At 39.0% G+C, this 20,129-nt stretch overlaps 1 pseudogene; it reads left to right on the top strand.

Moving 5' to 3' along the window:
- The window catches only part of LOC141796310 (copine-8-like), a 149,103-nt pseudogene that overhangs the window by 31,561 nt on the left and 97,413 nt on the right, over positions 1–20,129 (top strand).

The following is a 20,129-nucleotide window of genomic DNA, read 5'->3' as shown; positions in this document are numbered from 1 at the left end:
TTTTAAAACATTTTGAAGTTTTGTAGGTATTTTTAATTTACACAAATTCCATAAAAATTCCCCCAAATTTTGCAATTTTTTAAGTTTCAAAATTTTTTATTTTTTTTCTACTTTTCTAAAATTTCCAAAAAAAAATACATTAAAAAAAAAAAAAGTTTTTGTTTTATGCAAATTTAATAAAAATGAATTTATTATTAGACATTAAATGTAATATTTAATACAATTAAAAACATTTCTTGCATATAATTATTCACTGATTTATAACTTTCCTTGAATTTTATACATTTTTTGTCTTAATTGTGAAGATACAGTAAAATTTTCATGATCCTTGCAAATTTATAAAGTATATGTCACCACAAATTTTGAATTTTTAAAAAATAAATGAAAATTTTATTGAAATTCAAAAAACTACCACATCACAAGTACAAATTTATAAAGACAAAATCTTCTGAGATAGATAATTGTTCACTAGATTTTTGCTTTGTTTAGAATTTTATACACTTTTTGGTAATTACTGTGAAGATAAAGTAGATTTTGTGTCTCCTGAATGACTTTAATCCAGCTGAGCTGAGGAAAAATGGCTCCTGTGAAAGTAAAGTTTACAGGCACCTGATTTTGAAGGTAGATTTTTTTTTATTTACAATCACTTAGAAAGTCCTCACAGCTGGATTCTGAAGTGTTTTTGTCTTTTCTGCTCCATGTCAGCACTACAATCCAGTCTTGTGTCCTCTGTTTTTTTTTTAACTCTCACATTATCAAACCCTGATAAATCCATTAATTTAAAAGCAGAATCTACAGGAGTTTTAGTTACTTGTTGGTAAACACAACATTTATTCTGGGTTCCACCTCCTTGGCTCAGTGCCAGCTGCAGCACACCCACAGCCTCTGACTGTGACTACATGAACACACTCTATAGCCCAGAAACCACCTGTAGCATCACGTTTCTACATGGGAGAGACTCTGGAGCCGTGCACCTGACTTAGCATGTTAGCACAAGCAAACCACAGGTATTTGACACATACCTGGTTAGCAGAAAGCTAACTCGCTAAGCTTTACCCCCGTTTAGGAAAAAGCTTTATCTGTTTGGAGTTTCATTTCACTTTTGTTGTTTTTCTTCCCCAGTGCTACACCCGCTATCGTAGCTAGCATCAACTCGCAAAGTCACTTGCACACTAGACACGCTGTAATTGGCTGAGTCAACCACGCTTACTCCCCTCACAGAAACGTCCTGACACAACCAAAACATCAACATCCAGGCAGAGGAGGGGGTTGAGGCAGACACAGACACTGACACACGTGTAAAGAGGCCCAGAGGAGACGACTGAGCAGAATTATTCCTGTGAAATTTGACGTTTTATGCTACTTTTTATTTCACCCATCCTGACTGAGGAGCTCATCCTCTCGCGCTCGCTCCGTCTGAAAGTCCTTCCCGCCTGCTTTGTTTCCTGTAACAGCCTGTGACAGTCCTGTCCGTTAAAAGCTCTAAAAATAAACCCGACGGCAGGAAAATCCTCTGAGTTATGATGAAAAGGTGAAGTGGAAATGTGTGTCTTCTCTTTTACCGTTTGGTTAGCATGCAGCTTTTTTCAGCTCGACCTTGCAGTATTCCCTAAATATTCAGCTTCCCACTTCGCCACCTGGGCGCCGCTCAGCCAACCCGGCGGTGGTGCTCTGCAGCGTGGGCCGCGGCGTGTGTGAACCCATAATTGATGAGCTCTCAGGAGGAGAGGGTCGGACCTTTAAGTGTCAGGAGGTGGGAGAGGAGAGACGAGCATCCCTGCCCGCCGCAACGTTTATGCAAGGAGGCACTTGTGCTGCGTCCATGTCTCTGCTCTGCTGACAGCACTGGCCCCAGTCACACAGCATTAGAGCGCCTGAGCAGAGCCGCACACACACACACTCACACACACACACACACACTCACACACACATGCAGGGCCCCCGGCAGGCTCACGCACCATACTCATATTAGCTTATAGAGCCGGACAACAAACCCCGTGTTGGTGTTTTCTTCCTGTTTCTGTGAAACGCTTGTTCTTGCGGCGCGGTGGCGTGGTCGTGTGTTTTGATCATGATGCTTTAGCCGATTGGAAAAGGCGGTCAGGGTGGCGAGGGCGCATCGTCGTTTGCAGCCGTGTGTGATTGATGTATCTCAAACGCAGAAACCATGTGTGATCCTGCGCTGCGACGTTGGATTAAAGGACGGGCTGTGGGCGCGGCTGAGCCTCGCTGCTACTCGCTCCTCCACGCCGCGCAGCGCCAGCGACGTATGCACACTGACAGCGTGGCCAAAACACAGCGAGTGTGAGCACTCCTGCCGCCGCACCAGCAGCCCGATAATTAGGACGTTTGTTCTTTGTGTTGGCGCCGGGACGCAGCGTGACATTTAGCAGACTGCTGCGAGAGAAACAGAAAAAACATCATCTTTCTGCAAAATGTTGGAAAAAGTGTTTTTGAGCTAAACAGGATCCCAGAGAGAAGTGACATTTATCTCCAACCTGCCTGATTCCTCCTAATGACTCCTCCGTCGCCGCCGCTCGGCTCGTACATTAGCTCGGGCGTTGATGTGCGCTGAATTAATTCACTAATTAATGGTGATGCGTGTAAAGGTGGAGAGGGTTCGGCCTCGGCGTGCAGGAGTCAGAAGATCATCTGGACCCATCTGACAGGACCTTTCCTTTCCCGCCTTTTATGCTAAACGTTTTCACCTCCTGACTCCGGCGACCTCTCGACTCAGGGATGATTTGTTAAACGCTTTCGTCAAAGTTCTGCTCTTTCATTCTGCACAGAAACAGGAGGTCAGGACAGGAAGTCAGATGTCCGCCTAAAAATAAACCTGCATTCACGGTTTTCAGAAAACGTGATTTAGACCCATCAGTGAGTTTCATCTACTTTCCAAGCTTCAGCTTCCAAAACAAAATACAAACTTAACTTCTTCTGAGTCCAAGAGTTGATATAAAAGCTGGGTTATGGTTTCGGCATGAAAATGAGACACTCGAAATCAGCTCAAGAAAACGTTTGTGGCTTTTGCAGCATCTGTTGGCATCCGTTCCAAAACTGCAGGGGGCAGCGTAGAGTAGAGGAAGTCATTTACACTGTGTGGACACAATTTGAAGCCAGGAATTGTTCATCACATTGTCGTCATGGTGATCTCTGTGTGATGAATCATGTGAATAACAGAATTTTTGTTTACTTTGGACACTCGCACAAAAAGTGTCTGCTCCGTGCTGCACACTCAGTGTTAAAACCCAGGTTAAAGGCTAAAGCACAAGGCTTAGAGTGAAAATTAAGGTTAATGGCTAAAACACGAGCTAAAGGCTAAAGCACAAGGCTTAGAGTGAAAATTAAGGCTAAAGGCTAAAACACGAGCTAAAGGCTAAAGCACAAGGCTTAGAGTGAAAATTAAGGCTAAAGGCTAAAACACGAGCTAAAGGCTAAAGCACAAGGCTTAGAGTGAAAATTAAGGCTAAAGGCTAAAACACAAGTTTAAGGTTAAAACACATGTTAAGAACTAAAACTAAGGCTAAAGGCTAAAAAGTGAGCAAGCTAAAGGCTAAAACACAGGCTAAGAATCGTAAACTATGGCTAAAACATAAGCAAGCTATACACTAAAACACACGCTAAGAAGTAAAACTAAAGCCATAGGCTAAAACACAAGCTAAAGGCTAAAACACAAGGCTAAAGGATAAACATGAGGCAACAAACTACAATACAGACTGAAGGCTAAAACATGAGCTAAAGGCTGAAGCACAGGCTAAGAACCAAAACCCAGGCTAAAGGCTAGAACACAAGGCTAAAGGCTAAATCACATGGTTAGAACCTAAACTAAAGCTAAAGGCTAAAACACAAGCTAAAGGCTAAAACACAGGGTAAAACCTAAAACTAAGGCCAAAGGCTAAAACATGTGCCATATGTTAAAACACAGGCTAAAGGCTAAAACATGAGCTAAAGGCTCATCACGACAGTGATCGTGAGACTCCAGGCCAGGAGGTGGCGAGGCAGTCACATTAAAACCTTCTCGTAGCGTCTTTAAAAGACAAAGAATTTTCCTGAATTGTTTTAGAATAACCTGCTGATGACAGTTTTCCGTATTTCAGTCATTGTTCCTCGCTGTGTACCTCCTCCATCAGCTCCACCCCTCACATTCCCCTCACGTAAACATGGTTCCTGTAAAAACAGACCTCTGAGTGTCTGGTCCTGGGGGTCCCCAGCGCTGTGAGCCTCACCCTGTGACGGATGTGTGTGTGTGTGTGTGTGTGTGTGTGTGTGTGTGTGTGTGTGTGTGTGTGTGTGTGTGTGTGTGTGTGTGTGAGTACAGTAGAAGCTGCTGGAAAGCAAATGAAATGTCAGTTTAGTGCCAGCTGATTGCCTCGCCGTGTTTCACTCCGTCCGTCGTCAGAAAACACTGAAAGTCTCCCAGGAACGTAGACGCTCCAGTGTCAATAAGGAGGACATCCCTCCACCCACGCAGACCCTCCATAACCCCGTCCCCCTTCTCTCCCTCTCTGAAATATCAGCGTGCTGCCAGGCAAACTTCCAGTGACATTTAATTAGAGGTTTTCATTTCATGATGGGGTCCAGGGGAAGGAGACGCTCTCAGCTGTAGACTCTGTTCAATACTCTTCAGTCAGTCTAACCCTATTCTCCTGCTCTCATCCAACAGTTTGTGTGCTGTACACCCAAGGAATCGCCAACAGGGAGTGGAGAGAGGTGAGTACGCAGGAGGAGGAGGAGGAGTGATCATTGCTAACCACTGTCTGTTTCCAGGGAGCTTAAACCAGAATGAAGCAAAGCATTGTGGTCTATGAGCCAGCTTACAGTATGTGCTTCCTGATGAGAGCCCAGCCCGTTTCCTCTGTCTCTGAAACGCCGTCTGAAGCTCAGTGCAGCGCCGCGTTGGGTTGAGTTCATCACATTAAAGATTCACTCCTGTTGTTGTGTTTGCATGTTCACGTCACGTGCGCCTCCTCTCAGAAATAGTCCAGTAGTTAAAGGCAGCGTCGTGTTTTCCCTCTTATGACAGAGTTAAGTGCATGTTAGCGTGTTGCTACATGAAGCTACAGGTCTACTGAGATCACATGTGTTTCTTCCTGTAAGAAACTATTTATATTAAATAAGAGGGTAAGGGTTAGGTCAGAGGTCTGCAACCTTTACTTTAATACAAACAATTTTTCCTCAGCTCACCTGGATTAAAGTCATTCAGAAGCCTCAAAATCTACTTTATCTTCACAATGAAGACAAAAAAGGAGATAAAATTCAAAACAGTAAAAATCTAGTGAATAATTATCCTAACCAGATTTTTTTGTTTGTTTTTAATTGTACATGTGACGTCTTAGTGTTTTAATTTTTATCAAATTTCTAGATATGAAAACAACCTGAAAAATTTGTTATAAAATGTTTATACATTAGCAAAAATGAAGACATTACAATTCCAAATTTTCAATAATTCCAAAACTTTTAATTAAAGAAAAATGCCAAAATTTCATAAATTGGCAAAAATGTGTTGCATTTAAAAAATTATAAAACCATAATATAAAAAATAATAATATAGATTTAAATTTTAAATTCAAAATATTAATATGTTTGATATAATAAATTAAAAAAAATATATATATAAAAATTTAATAATTTTTAAAACATTTTTTGCAAGTTTTAAAGAACTATGAATTTTTTTAGAATTTGCAAACATATGCGGAAATAAAAAAAATGAAACTTGCAAAAATTTCAAAAATTTGCAAAATGTTTAGAAAATTTGGATTTATTTTCCTGATTTGAAAAAATGTCAAAAAAAGTTGAAATTCAAAACTTTAAATCAAAATCAAAATCTTTTAAAAAATTGGAATTATTTTTTTAGTTTCAAAAGTTTCAGACAATTTAAATTCAAAAATTAAAACAAAAATTGCAAAAATATTTGAACATTTTCTTATTTTTATATTTTTAAATTGATATGAAAAAGTATGGTAAAATGTTGTCACTTCATTTTGTTAGGATTAGATGCTCTGTTTTTGTAAAATGAGCTGTGGCTTTTAGCCTGCTGAAAAAAATCATTCAGCTTCATGTTGATGGTATCAGAGCATTACTTTGGAAAAGACTGTAGAAGTTCATTGATTATATTTATTTTATTTAACCCATGGTTAATGTCCTTGCTCTTACAGTTAAAGATGCAAAAATGCAAATTAGAGTTAAAAAAAAGCAACCAAATCTGCTTTAAAACCACACACAGTATATATTGTCAGATATTTTTATTAATGAAATCAATAATCTACAAAATTTTGTCGCTCAAGACCCAACCAAACTTTGTCTGACCCACTCAGGGCTGAAATCCTGGCTCTGTCCCTGCAACAGAGGCAACGTTGACCGAGTTTGGGCACTTGGATACTCAAGTTTGGCCGAACAAAAGCAGACAGTGTTTTGGAGTTATTAGTTAGTTAGTTAGCGACCATGCCGAAGGTTTTTGCGCACAGATGTCGGTTTGTTGTTGTAGTGAAGATAAAAAAACATCTGGATCAGACACACTTTAAAACAGCGAATGTGGTTAAAAACACAGAATCCAAACTCTGGACTCTGAGTTTTTACCTCAGACAAAGTTCAGCGACAGGAAGCAAACAGAGCAAACAGAGATGAGGAGGTCCAGGCTCTGAGCGCTGTGTGACACGAGGACAGTCTGTGGCAGGAGGACTGCTGAAAGAGGCATGACTAAGTAAGCGGGGGAGCTAATCAGAGAGACGAGAGCAGGTGAGTGAAGAGGGGAAGGCAAGTGAGGTGATGCTGCCGGCAGAGACGAAGGAGGGGGAGAGGGATCCTGCTCCCAGCCTCAGAGACAAACAGAGACAGAGACAGACAGAGACACACAGAGACACACAGAGACAAACAGAGACACACAGAGACAAACAGAGTCAAACAGAGTCAAACAGAGACAAACAGAGACAGAGACAGACAGAGACAAACAGACACACAGAGACAAACAGAGAAACACAGAGACACACAGAGACAAACAGAGACAAACAGAGACAAATAGAGACAAACAGAGACAAACAGAGACAAAGACACACAGAGACAAACAGAGACACACAGAGACAAACAGAGACACAGAGACAAACAGAGACACACAGAGACAGAGACAGACAGAGACAGAGACAGACAGAGACAAACAGAGACACACAGACACACAGAGACAAACAGAGTCAAACAGAGACAAACAGAGACAAACAGAGTCAAACAGAGACAAACAGAGACACACAGAGACAAACAGAGACACACAGAGACAGACAGAGACGAACAGAGACAAACAGAGACAAACAGAGTCAAACAGAGACAAACAGAGACAAACAGAGTCAAACAGAGACAAACAGAGACACACAGAGACAAACAGAGACACACAGAGACAAACAGAGACACACAGAGACACACAGAGACAAACAGAGTCAAACAGAGACAAACAGAGACAAACGGAGACAAACAGAGACACACACAGACACACAGAGACAAACAGAGACAAACAGAGACAAACAGAGACAAACAGAGACAAACAGAGACACACACAGACACACAGAGACAAACAGAGACACACAGAGACAAACAGAGACAAACAGAGACAAACAGAGACAAAAAGACACACAGAGACACACAGAGACAAACAGAGACACACAGAGACACACGGAGACAAACAGAGACACACAGAGACAAACAGAGACACACAGAGACAAACAGAGACAAACAGAGACACACAGAGACAGACAGAGACACACAGAGACAGACAGAGACAGACAGAGACAAACAGAGACACACAGAGACAAACAGAGACACACAGAGACACACAGAGACACACAGAGACAAACAGAGACAGACAGAGACACACAGAGACAGACAGAGACACACAGAGACAGACAGAGACAGACAGAGACGAACAGAGACAAACAGAGACACACAGAGACAAACAGAGACACACAGAGACAAACAGAGACACACAGAGACAAACAGAGACACACAGAGACACACAGAGACACACAGAGACAAACAGAGTCAAACAGAGACAAACAGAGACAAACAGAGTCAAACAGAGACAAACAGAGTCAAACAGAGACACACAGAGACAAACAGAGACACACGGAGACAAACAGAGACACACAGAGACAAACAGAGTCAAACAGAGACAAACAGAGTCAAACAGAGACAAGCAGAGACAAACGGAGACAAACAGAGACACACACAGACACACAGAGACAAACAGAGACAAACAGAGACAAACAGAGACACACACAGACACACAGAGACAAACAGAGACACACAGAGACAAACAGAGACAAACAGAGACAAACAGAGACAAAAAGACACACAGAGACACACAGAGACAAACAGAGACACACAGAGACACACGGAGACAAACAGAGACACACAGAGACAAACAGAGACACACAGAGACAAACAGAGACACACAGAGACACACAGAGACACACAGAGACAAACAGAGTCAAACAGAGACAAACAGAGACAAACAGAGTCAAACAGAGACAAACAGAGTCAAACAGAGACACACAGAGACAAACAGAGACACACGGAGACAAACAGAGACACACAGAGACAAACAGAGTCAAACAGAGACAAACAGAGTCAAACAGAGACAAGCAGAGACAAACGGAGACAAACAGAGACACACACAGACACACAGAGACAAACAGAGTCAAACAGAGACAAACAGAGACACACACAGACACACAGAGACAAACAGAGACACACAGAGACAAACAGAGACAAACAGAGACAAACAGAGACAAAAAGACACACAGAGACACACAGAGACAAACAGAGACACACAGAGACACACGGAGACAAACAGAGACACACAGAGACAAACAGAGACACACAGAGACAAACAGAGACAAACAGAGACACACAGAGACAGACAGAGACACACAGAGACAGACAGAGACACACAGAGACAAACAGAGACAAACAGAGACACACAGAGACACACAGAGACACACAGAGACAAACAGAGACAGACAGAGACACACAGAGACAAACAGAGTCAAACAGAGACACACAGAGACAAACATAGACAAACAGAGACAAACGGAGACACACAGAGACACACAGAGACAGACAGAGACAAACAGAGACAAACAGAGACACACAGAGACAAACAGAGACAAACAGAGACAAACGGAGACACACAGAGACAAACAGAGACAAACAGAGACAAACAGAGACACACAGAGACACTTATACAAACAGAGACACACAGAGACAGACAGAGACACACAGAGACAAACAGAGACAAACAGAGACACACAGAGACAAACAGAGACAAACAGAGACAAACGGAGACACACAGAGACACACAGAGACAGACAGAGACACACAGAGACAGACAGAGACAAACAGAGACAAACAGAGACACACAGAGACAAACAGAGACAAACAGAGACACACAGAGACACACAGAGACAAACAGAGACACAGAGACACACAGAGACACACAGAGACAAACAGAGACACACAGAGACAAACAGAGACACAGAGACAAACAGAGACACACAGAGACACACAGAGACACAGAGACAAACAGAGACACACAGAGACAAACAGAGACAGACAGAGACAGACAGAGACACACAGAGACAAACAGAGACAAACAGAGTCAAACAGAGACAGACAGAGACAGACAGAGACAAACAGAGACACACAGAGACAAACAGAGACAAACAGAGACACAGAGACACACAGAGACAAACAGAGACAAACAGAGTCAAACAGAGACAAACAGAGACAAACAGAGTCAAACAGAGACACACAGAGACAAACAGAGACACACAGAGACACACAGAGACAAACAGAGACACACAGAGACACACAGAGACACACAGAGACAAACAGAGACAAACAGAGTCAAACAGAGACACACAGAGACAAACAGAGACAGACAGAGACAGACAGAGACAAACAGAGACACACAGAGACAAACAGAGACAAACAGAGTCAAACAGAGACAAACAGAGACACACAGAGACACACAGAGACAAACAGAGACAAACAGAGTCAAACAGAGTCAAACAGAGTCAAACACACAGAGACAAACAGAGACACACAGAGACACACAGAGACAAACAGAGACACAAAGAGATAAACAGAGACAAACAGAGACAAACAGAGACAAACAGAGACAGACAGAGACACACAGAGACAGACAGAGACACACAGAGACACACAGAGACAAACAGAGACAGAGACACACAGAGACAGACAGAGACAAACAGAGACACACAGAGTCAAACAGAGTCAAACACACAGAGACAAACAGAGACACACAGAGACAAACAGAGACACACAGAGACAAACAGAGACAAACAGAGACACACAGAGACAAACAGAGACACACAGAGACAGACAGAGACAAAAAAAGACAAACAGAGACAGAGACAAACAGAGACAGAGACAAACAGAGACAGACAGAGACAAACAGAGACACACAGAGACAAACAGAGACAGACAGAGACAAACAGAGACACACAGAGACAGACAGAGACAGGGTTGAAGGGAGAAATAAGATATAAAGCTGTCAGTCTGGGTTTGAGTCGTGTGTTTCTAATCAGACGTTTCTGTTTCTCCTCTTTCAGTTCGGCCGAACAGAAGTCATCGACAACACCCTCAACCCCGACTTTGTCCGCAAATTCATCCTGGACTACTTCTTCGAGGAGAGGCAGAACCTGCGCTTTGACCTGTGAGTTAACGCTTGACTTCTGTGTGTGTGTGTGTGTGTGTGTGTGTGTGTGTGTGTGTGTGTGTGTTAAAGCAGTGGGTGAGAGTGGTGCTCTGTGTGGAGCAAAGTTAAGCTCAGACTGAAATATTTATGGTCTGTGCAGGGGGAGATGTAAGTCTTCTCCCTCTTAAATAAAAGACCAGTCTTCTTCGCCATCGCTTCCCTCCCACTTCCTCCATTCATACGGCGCTTCAGGAGGAAACACGGCGCAGACGGTGAACCATAACCCTCCTCAGCAGCTTGTGAAAGTCTCCATCAGTTTTAAGAATCGAGCCGATCATTTTGGGTTGTGACACCGCACAAACGAACGACCTCTGTGGAGCGGCACGTGCAGATCGCTCTCTCCCCATTCGTCCAGGACGGAGCGCGGCTTTTGACACAGTCCATCATACAATTTTAATTCACCGCCTTAAGCGCAGGGTGGGGATCTCTGGGTCAGAGCTCCACCAGAAGCTGCTCTGTTAAAACAGGAGTCTTTAGTCACCGCGGCAGATAACAAGCTCCTCTGGGGTTCCTCACGGCTCATTTCCAGGCCCATTAACTTTCTTTATGCAGCTCGTTTGTAAAGATGCTTTGTAAATGTAATTTGTAACGTACGTTTTTAGTTCCCAGTTGAATGTATTTATGGTAAGACCATAACAAACCCTCAGATCGGGGGTCTGCAAACTTTAGTTTTCCCTCAGCTCACCTGGATTAAAGTCATTCAGGAGCCACAAAATCTACTTTATCTTCACAATAAAGACAAAAAAGTGTGCAAACTAGTGAATAAATATCTAAATAAAATGTTTTGATATAAATAAAATCCAACAGGTGATGTCTTTTAAAAAATTTGAATAAATTTGCATAATTTTTAAAGATTTTGACATTTCAAAAATTTGCTTAAATATAAAAATTTTTAGAAATACAAGAAAATTTGTGAAACTTAAAAAATTTTCAAATTTGTAGATATTTTTTGTGGAATTTTTTGAAATGCCAAAAATCTATATGCAGAGCATTAAAGGCAAGGCAAGTTTATTTATATAGCACATTTCAGCAAGGCAATTCAAAGTGCTTCACAGAAATAACATATTAAAAGAAAACAATGAAAAAACAGGTAAAAGCAGATTAGAAATAAAATACAGAAAAACAAAACAAAACAGAAAACAAACAAACCTGGATGTAAAGGAGCAGCGTGTTTCAGCAGACCTGATGTTTTCTGGCAGTTTGTTCCAGATATTTGGAGAATAGAAGCTGAACGCTGCCTCTCCATGTTTGGTTCTGACTCTGGGGACTAAAAGCAGACCAGATCCAGATCCAGCTAAGTTTTGATGGTTCATATGGGATCAAAAGATCATAAAAAGACACATTTTGACCCTGATCCATTCAGAGCTTTGTAAACCAACAGGAGTGTTTCAAACTCTATCCTCTGACAAACAGGAAGCCAGTTTAAAGACCTCAGAGCTGGACTGATGTGATCCACTTTCTTGCTCTTAGTGGGGACTTGAGCGCCCGCAGCTGTCTGACTGGATTTTTTTTTTTTTTTATTTATGCAAATTTTTTAATTTCATTTTTGGCATTGTTTCAAATTTCTAAAAAAAAAAATCAAAATTTTCAAAAATTCTGCAATTTTGTCAATTTTTAAAAAAAAAATATTTGAAGTCACTTAAAAAAATGCAAATTTTTTGAAAGTTTTAAAAAATGTGAAATTTTTGAAATTTCATTATTTTTTCTTTTTTTTTTTCTTGCAAATTTATTAGATTTTAACATTTTTTTTTAGATTTCCTTTATTTTGGAATTTGAAACTGAATATACAAAAAGACAAATCCTGAATACAGATTAAAAGAAGAAAAAAGAAAAATAAAAAGGTACAAATTATTTTAATTCCAATTTTAAACAATTTTGCAAATTTTTGCAAATTTTTGTAATTTCGTTAAATTTTTGTGATTTCGTTAAAAAATGCAGTTTTTGGGGAATTTTGCAGAATTTTTTAAATTTATCTTTTTGTTTGAAAAATTTGCAATTTTTTCTTATTTTTGATATTACAATTTTTCTTTTTCTTTTACTTTTTTAAATTTTTGCAAATTCATTAATATAAAAAAAAACTAAGGCGTCACATGAACAATTTTCCAAATACAAAAACTCGTTGTTTTGATAATTATTCACTCGATATTTTCCTATGTTTAGAATTTTATCCACTTTTTTGTCTTTTAAAGTAGAGACAAAGTAGATTTTGTGGCCTGTAAAGACGCTGTTACAGTTAATCGGGGTTACTAAAGATAAAAGCCTGGACCAGTTTTTCCAGGTCCTGCTGTGAAGTAGGCCGACTCAATAAATGTCTAAATGCTGTTTAAAGCTGTTTTGCTCAGCTCACAGACAGATTCAGGGATTCCTCTAACAGATGAACATGTAGAGGTTTAAAAACCTGCACACGCTCAGTCTGAGCATCCAGCAGTGTTAGCTTTTCTCCATGTTAGCGCCCCGCTGGAGCAGCATACCTCTCTTTAATGGTTGTTTTCAGAGGATGCTCTCTTTGCAGTCCGTTCCTCTCACAGCGCTGCCTCTTCACGCCTCTCCAGGCAGGAGGCGGATGGACAACACCTTCTGGACGTCAGAGAAAACGAACACACAGGGTTGGAGGATTGTTAGCGTCTTGTTGTTCAGATGACGTGTCTCCTCCTTAACGTGTGGGAGTGATGAGACAGGCCACTCTGGTCAAACTACTGCGATTGTTTTCCTGGCCAGGCTCCTCCAACTGTGTCATCTTTCCTCACTCGTTTCACTCACTCATTTCAGCCTCTCCTCTCTGTGTCAGTTCACATTCATGTTAACCAGGCTGTACCCGTCTCCCCCGTCTCCCCTCACAGTTTTCTTCCTCCTCCCTTTGTTTTGTGTTGTAGTTGCTCATCTCTTAGTGACAGTTACTGGTCTTAAAACCTGAATCTGATGTAGAAGTTTTGAAAACTGCAGAATCCTCATGAGTCACGGCTGATCTGACCGACAGGTGGGCCCCATGTATCTGTCTGTAAAAAGTCTGAAAGCCCGCCTCTTCACCTGATCCTAACTGAAGGAAGCTGGGTTGAGTCAGGCTATGAACAAAGTGAATGAAAGCATGGAGTAAATCCAGACACTCAAACATGCACAGGTACAGTCAGTCCAATCAGTGGCCGCTCTGCACGCTTGGTGGGAAAACAGATTCTGCCGTAGCTTCATGATGTAAGGTCAAAAAAATCCCTGGGCTGCTTCGATTGGAAATTTTCAGAAAACTGACCAGATCAAGGCAGGCAGATGCCAAAGAGTTCCTCAGGCTGGACTCTCAGTGATGGTGTTTTCCTGCTGAGGGGCCTTTGAGCTTGAAGGTAAAGGTTTGAAGTGAACCAACCTTGCAGGCCTATTTGATTATAATTTTTAGAAATTTGCTCATGCAAGTTTAGAAACAAAAGTCCAGTGTATTTCAAAACAGACTTCTTCTAAAACAAAGGTCTTCAACCTGTGGCTCAGGAGCCTAATGAAAACTCCTTTGCTGTGGCTCCCAGTAAGTTTTAAAATGTTTTTTTTCTTTTTTTTTTTTTGCATTTTTTTTTTGAAAGATTTGCAAACTTTTTGAATTTAATTTTTTAACATTCTTTCAAACTTGGAATAAAATTTCCAAATTTTTCAAAAATTCTGCAAATTTTTGCAAATTATTTGATTTTTTTTTTTTTTAAGTAAAAAATTTGAAAACTTAAAAAAAATTATTTAAATTTTTTTTTAACGATTTTTCTATTTTTCAAATTTAAGAGATTTTTGCATTATTTAGAAATTTCAATTTTTTTCAAATTTGAACCTAAATCTACAAAACGACAAATTTGGAAAATTAAAAAGAAAAAGAAAAAAGTACAAATTATTTAAATTCCATTTCTTTTTTACAATTTTTTTTGCAATTTTTTAAAACTTTTGTAAATTTCTTTGAAAATACTATTTAGGGAACTTTTGCACAAAATTTGCGAATTTTTGTAATTTTTACTATTTATTGAGGTTTATAAATTTTGCAAATTTATGAAATTTTCCTTTTTCTTTTATAAATGTTTCTGAATTCAATAAAAATAATAAAATAAAAAGACACTACATGTACGATTTTACAAACACTATAACCTCCTTGTTTAGATAATTATTCACTCGAGTTTTACTATGTACATAATTTTATCCACTTCTTTGTCTTTATGGTGAAGATAAAAAAGTAGATTTTGTGGCTCCTGATTGACTTTAATCCAGGTGAGCTGAGGAAAAATGGCTCCTATCAAAGTAAAAGTTGCAGACCCCTGATCTATGAGGACAAACCAAACATTACTTTAGGTTTCTTTTAAGGATTAAAACTTTGATGACAGTGAAACTGGAAATCAGACCTGGATATAGGGATTGAATTGCCTCCTGTGAACATACTTTATGTTGTTTATCTATTTTTATAGCAGCTTATATAATCCCTGTATGTTCATGCCTGTGTGTCTAATCCATGATCTGCTTGTTGACATGTGAATCTGTATCCGAACATCTCTCTCCGTCCTGAGCGTGTGTTTGTGCAGCGCTGCTGACAAGCGCGGTCCAGCTCCTCGTCCATGTCAACACACGGCGCCAATTAAGTCGATTGTGTCTCTGACTCTGACGGGACAGTTGGCAGATATCTGGGACGCCACTCTGGATGAAACTTTAGAGTCCTGCGTCTCTCCGCTCCGCTCTAGCATGTGAGCTGCATTCGGCCAAAGCGATACAGCGTTTGATCGTTGGCACGCCGTCATCCAGCTCAGAGGAAGCTGCACCTCGTCTCTGCGCTCACACTCTCTGAAACACTCGCTCACACTGAGCTGCAGCTTCTCATGGATGAAATCACAAAAACAAGACGATTATTTCAAGTTGCATGAGTGAGCTGTGGTCAAACACACAGTGGCCTAACGCTGCTGAGCTCTGCAGCTCTGGAAAAACTAACGCTTGATTTTTTTGTCTCCTGTTGTAAATCTACTGAAGGAGTTTTGTGAGGGGGTATTCTGCAGATTTTCAAACCTCTACATATTCATCTGTTGGAAAAATCCCTGAATCTGTCCGAGAACTGATTAAAACACTGTGTTCTAAAAATATAACACAAGATCTTTATCAGATCTTCTAACTGGCTCATGCTCAATGCAGAGCTTGGACCTCAAACACCAAGGTCTGTCTGTCTCCTTTATCTGCACAATTAAAACAAAAAAATATTTAAGATTTTGAACATTGTAAAAATGAAGTGAAAAATTACCAAAAAGAGGAGTTCTTTTTGATTAGAAATTTTAATACCTGATGTCTTGTTTTTTTCATTTTTAATATGTTGGAAATTTACAAAAAATAATTGCATAAATTTAAAAAAGGCAAAATTTATGACATTTCAATAAATTGTAAAAAAACAACAAAAAAAAAAATCAAAATAATTTAAAAATTGCTAATTTTTTCACAAACAAAATCAATTAAAAAGATAAACAAAATTTGTAGCAAGTCAAAAATTGGATTTTTTTTTTATTTTTCAAAAATTTGCAAAGCTTAAAAAATTTTACATTTTCCCCATATTTGAAAAAATAAATAAATAAATAAAATAAAATTCAAAAAGTTTGCAAAAATAAAAAATACTAAAAATCTGAACAAAAAACAAATAAACAAAATTTAAAAAATGTGCAAAGTTTGTAGCAAGTCAACAATTTGAAATTTGTAAAAATTCCTAAAATTTGCAAAAGCTTCAATAAGTTCCGAATTTGTATCCCAAAATTGAAAAAAATTACACAGAAATTATATGCAAAAAGTTTGCAAAAAAATAAGCTTAAAAATCTAAAAAGAAAAAAAAAAATTGTAAAATTTGTAGCATGTCAACAATTTGAAATTTGTAAAAAATTTCTAAAATGTGAAAAAGCTTCAAAATTTAAATTTGTGTCCCAAATTTGAAAATATGAAAAAAAATTCAAAAAGTCTGCCAAAAATACTCAAAAAAATAAACAAAACTGAAATGTTAACACATTCCAGAAAAATCTGAAAAATTTAGTAATTAAATTATTCTTAAAAAGAAAAGAAAAACCGAATTTAACAAATTTTCTATAAATTCTTAATTTTTAAAATAATTCTTAAAGTTAATGATATTTATTGATTATATTGGTTAACTCCTCCTTTTCCTTTTTTCATCAGTATCTTCTTCCAGATGAGTCTTTTTGTAGATGTAGTTATCTTCCCAGGGCTGTAAAACTTGAGGTTAGCCACAGGTGCATGGAAAGTTGGTGGGCTGTTGATGTTGTAGGAGGTGAAGTAGAGCGGTGGCAGGCTTTATTGACAGATGGGATGAAGATTTAGTTCAACTAAATGTTAACACAGGATTTTATTTAGTGTCAGTGTCTTTAATCATCAATACCCTCTGGAAGAAAAAGAAATAATCTCTTTTTTTAAAGCTACAAGGAGCCACTGCAGAGGAGTCAAAGAGGCGCAGGTCTAAAAGCTCACCTCTTTACCTCATGCCAACTTGAAAGAATTGAGGTTAGATACTCACAGAGACTTTATCCATGTATTATACAGACTGTGATCTACTACCCAGATGTAAAGAGGCACAGATGAGAGCTGGCGTCTTGTTGTGTGGTGTTTTTGTGCATGTTAGCATGCCGGACTGTAGCTCTGCTAACGTAAGCCTCCCTCTGCCTGTGTGACTCTGTTTACCTGCAGACTCTGAGATGCTGGGCTATATTTAGACCGCTTCATGAGTGTTTGCTTACTTTGCTCCCCGGTCGGTCTGCAGCTCCACCTCATCCTAAAGCCAGCACCCAGATCCATACGCAGCTCCACCTCATCCTAAAACCAGAACCCAGATCCATACGCTACACCCACACCACGTAGACCATGTGACCCCCTCACATCTCCAGAGAGCAACTCATCCAGCTTTATTTACTTCTTAATAACCTGCCATGCTCTGTGCCTCAGGTGTGGGTCAATACGTGTGTGTGTGTGTGTGTGTGTGTGTGTGTGTGTGTGTGTGTGTGTGTGTGTGTGTGTGTGTGTGTGTGTGTGTGTGTGTGCAGCGTGCAGTGGAGTGCAGAGAAAGGGAGAGCCTGAGTGTTTCTTCCTGCAGACAGCATGCCATGTACAATGAGGCGCCTGCTGACAAAACGTGGAGTCGCTGTGTGTCACTCCAGGTGGGCGGAGCCTTCAGCACGGCGCCGTGGCTGCTAATGTAATTCCATAGGAAAAAAACGGCGTGATTACACAACACGCCATCGGCAGAAATGCACAGGTGTGCTTCGTGCTCTCGCCATCTCCTGCCTCTGCTGCTTTTTATAAATGATGCATTTAATTACTGAGGCGCCCAAAGAGAGAGGGAAACACACGTCTGTGTGTGTGCGTGTGTGTGTGTGTGTGAAGGCAGAGGGGTTTGACGGACACACACCTATAGACACACATCAGAGTGTGTGCAGGACTCCATGTCCCGCGGCGCCTCGTGAGAGCACATTTGTTTTGTGTGACTGAACGTGAGCGTGTGTGTGTGTTTATGAGGATGACATCACTCTGCATGTCACTGGGCCAAACAGGATTTCTTTGGGTCCTGCTGTCAGTCTCGTGATGGGGGAGGGGTGTGTGTGTGTGTGTGTGTGTGTGTGTGTGTGTTTGAACTGAGCAGTGATGACTAATGATGGCACACAAACAAACGAGGCCGGGGAGGCAGCAACAAACCGACGACAGCGCGCTGACACATGAGCTCCGTTTCTTCACAGCTTCATGAAACCTCAGAGAAGCGTTCCTGCCCTCTGACACAAAACGCTCCCAAACTCCCACAATCCATCAGTGCAGGATCTGTCCTCACAGATTATCTGTAACCCAGCATGTGTTCTTAATCCCATTATTTTATTCTTTGGGGCTAATTCCTCAGATTTCAAGAGTAACCTTGCTGTAGTCTTGTTATTATACAACAAGGGTCTTCAACCTGTGGCTCTTTGACTCCTCTGCAGTGGCTCCTTGTTCTTTAGAAATATAACTGAAATAGAGAATTGTTATTTTACTTTAGGAGGGTAATGATGACTAAAACATTGACATGAAATAAAAATTCAATTCAAAAATTTTTGTTTTTTTTTTCCTATTTATTTATTTATTTATTTATTTATATATTTATTTATTTATTTATTTATTTATTTATTTATTTTATTTCAATTTTCTTACTTTTGACAATAAAAAAAAAAATCCAAATTTTGTAATTATTATTATTATTATTATTATTATTATTATTATTATTATTATTATTATTATTATTATTATATTTGCCAATTTTTGCAAATTTGAAAATTTTATGATTTTAGATAATTTTGTGATAAATTATTATTTGTTAGTTTTAAATGTATTTTTTCCGGTAACAGTTTTTGGTAATTTAGGCAAAGTTTTGAAATAACATTCTTTATCTTATTTGCAAATTTGCCCTGTTTAAATTTTTGAATATTAATTTTCTGACATTTTATAAATTAAGAAAGCATTTCCAAATTTTGTTATTATTATTATTATTATTATTATTGTTATTGTTATTATTATTATTATTATTATTATTATTATATTAAAATATTATTATTAAATTATTAAATGCAACTTTTTTTAACAAATTTATCAAAATTTTGGGAATTTTTTTAACTCAATTTTTGCACATTTTTCAATTTAATATTTTCAAAGAACTCTTGTAATTTATTTTTTCAATTTTAAAATTTTTGGAAGAGGTTTACAACTTGTTAAAATTTCATTAATTTTCCAAATATTGAAAAATTTATGACATTTCAAATTTTTCAATTTTTTTTTTTAAAAGATTTGCAAATTTATCAAAAATAAAACATAAAGACATCAAATTCACAATTTAAAAACACAAAAAACTTCTTGAGATTAGTAGGACAAGAGTAATCCTGCTGTAGTCTTGTTATTATTCCACAAGGGTCTTCAACCTGTGGCTCTGGACCCTTATATGGCTCTTTGACTCCTTTGCAGTGGCTCCTTGTAGCTTTAAAAAATGTATTGAAACAGAGAATTTTTATTTTTCCTACACAGGGTATTGATGATTAACATCAATATTAACTATTAAAAAACCCGCAGGTTTACAGGTGATAAGATGTTAAGAGCTGTGTTCAAAGACCGGGTATTGTGCTTGTTTAAGGCTTCATACTGCCCCCTGTTGGAGCAGGAGAGTCATTAGTCACTGCAGCAGATAACGAGTACCTCTGGGGTTCCTCACAGCTCGTTTTTAGGCCCCAGTTTGTTTTTAATGCACCTCGTTTGTCAGGTAGTTTGTGAACATTATTGGGGATGTGCATTTTCTGTTCCCAGTTGTTTTCATTAGTGTTAACAACAAAAATATCTTTAAATGTGGTGTCATTACACAAACTTTTGGTTT

The sequence above is a fragment of the Halichoeres trimaculatus genome, unplaced genomic scaffold (genome assembly GCF_033239565.1).
Source record: "Halichoeres trimaculatus isolate MK-OKI-2021-1 unplaced genomic scaffold, fHalTri1.1 fHalTri1_scaffold_10, whole genome shotgun sequence".
In the NCBI taxonomy this organism is placed as follows: Eukaryota; Metazoa; Chordata; class Actinopteri; order Labriformes; family Labridae; genus Halichoeres; species Halichoeres trimaculatus.
Note: the sequence above shows the minus strand (reverse complement) of the source record. Positions and strands in the feature narration are given on the sequence as shown.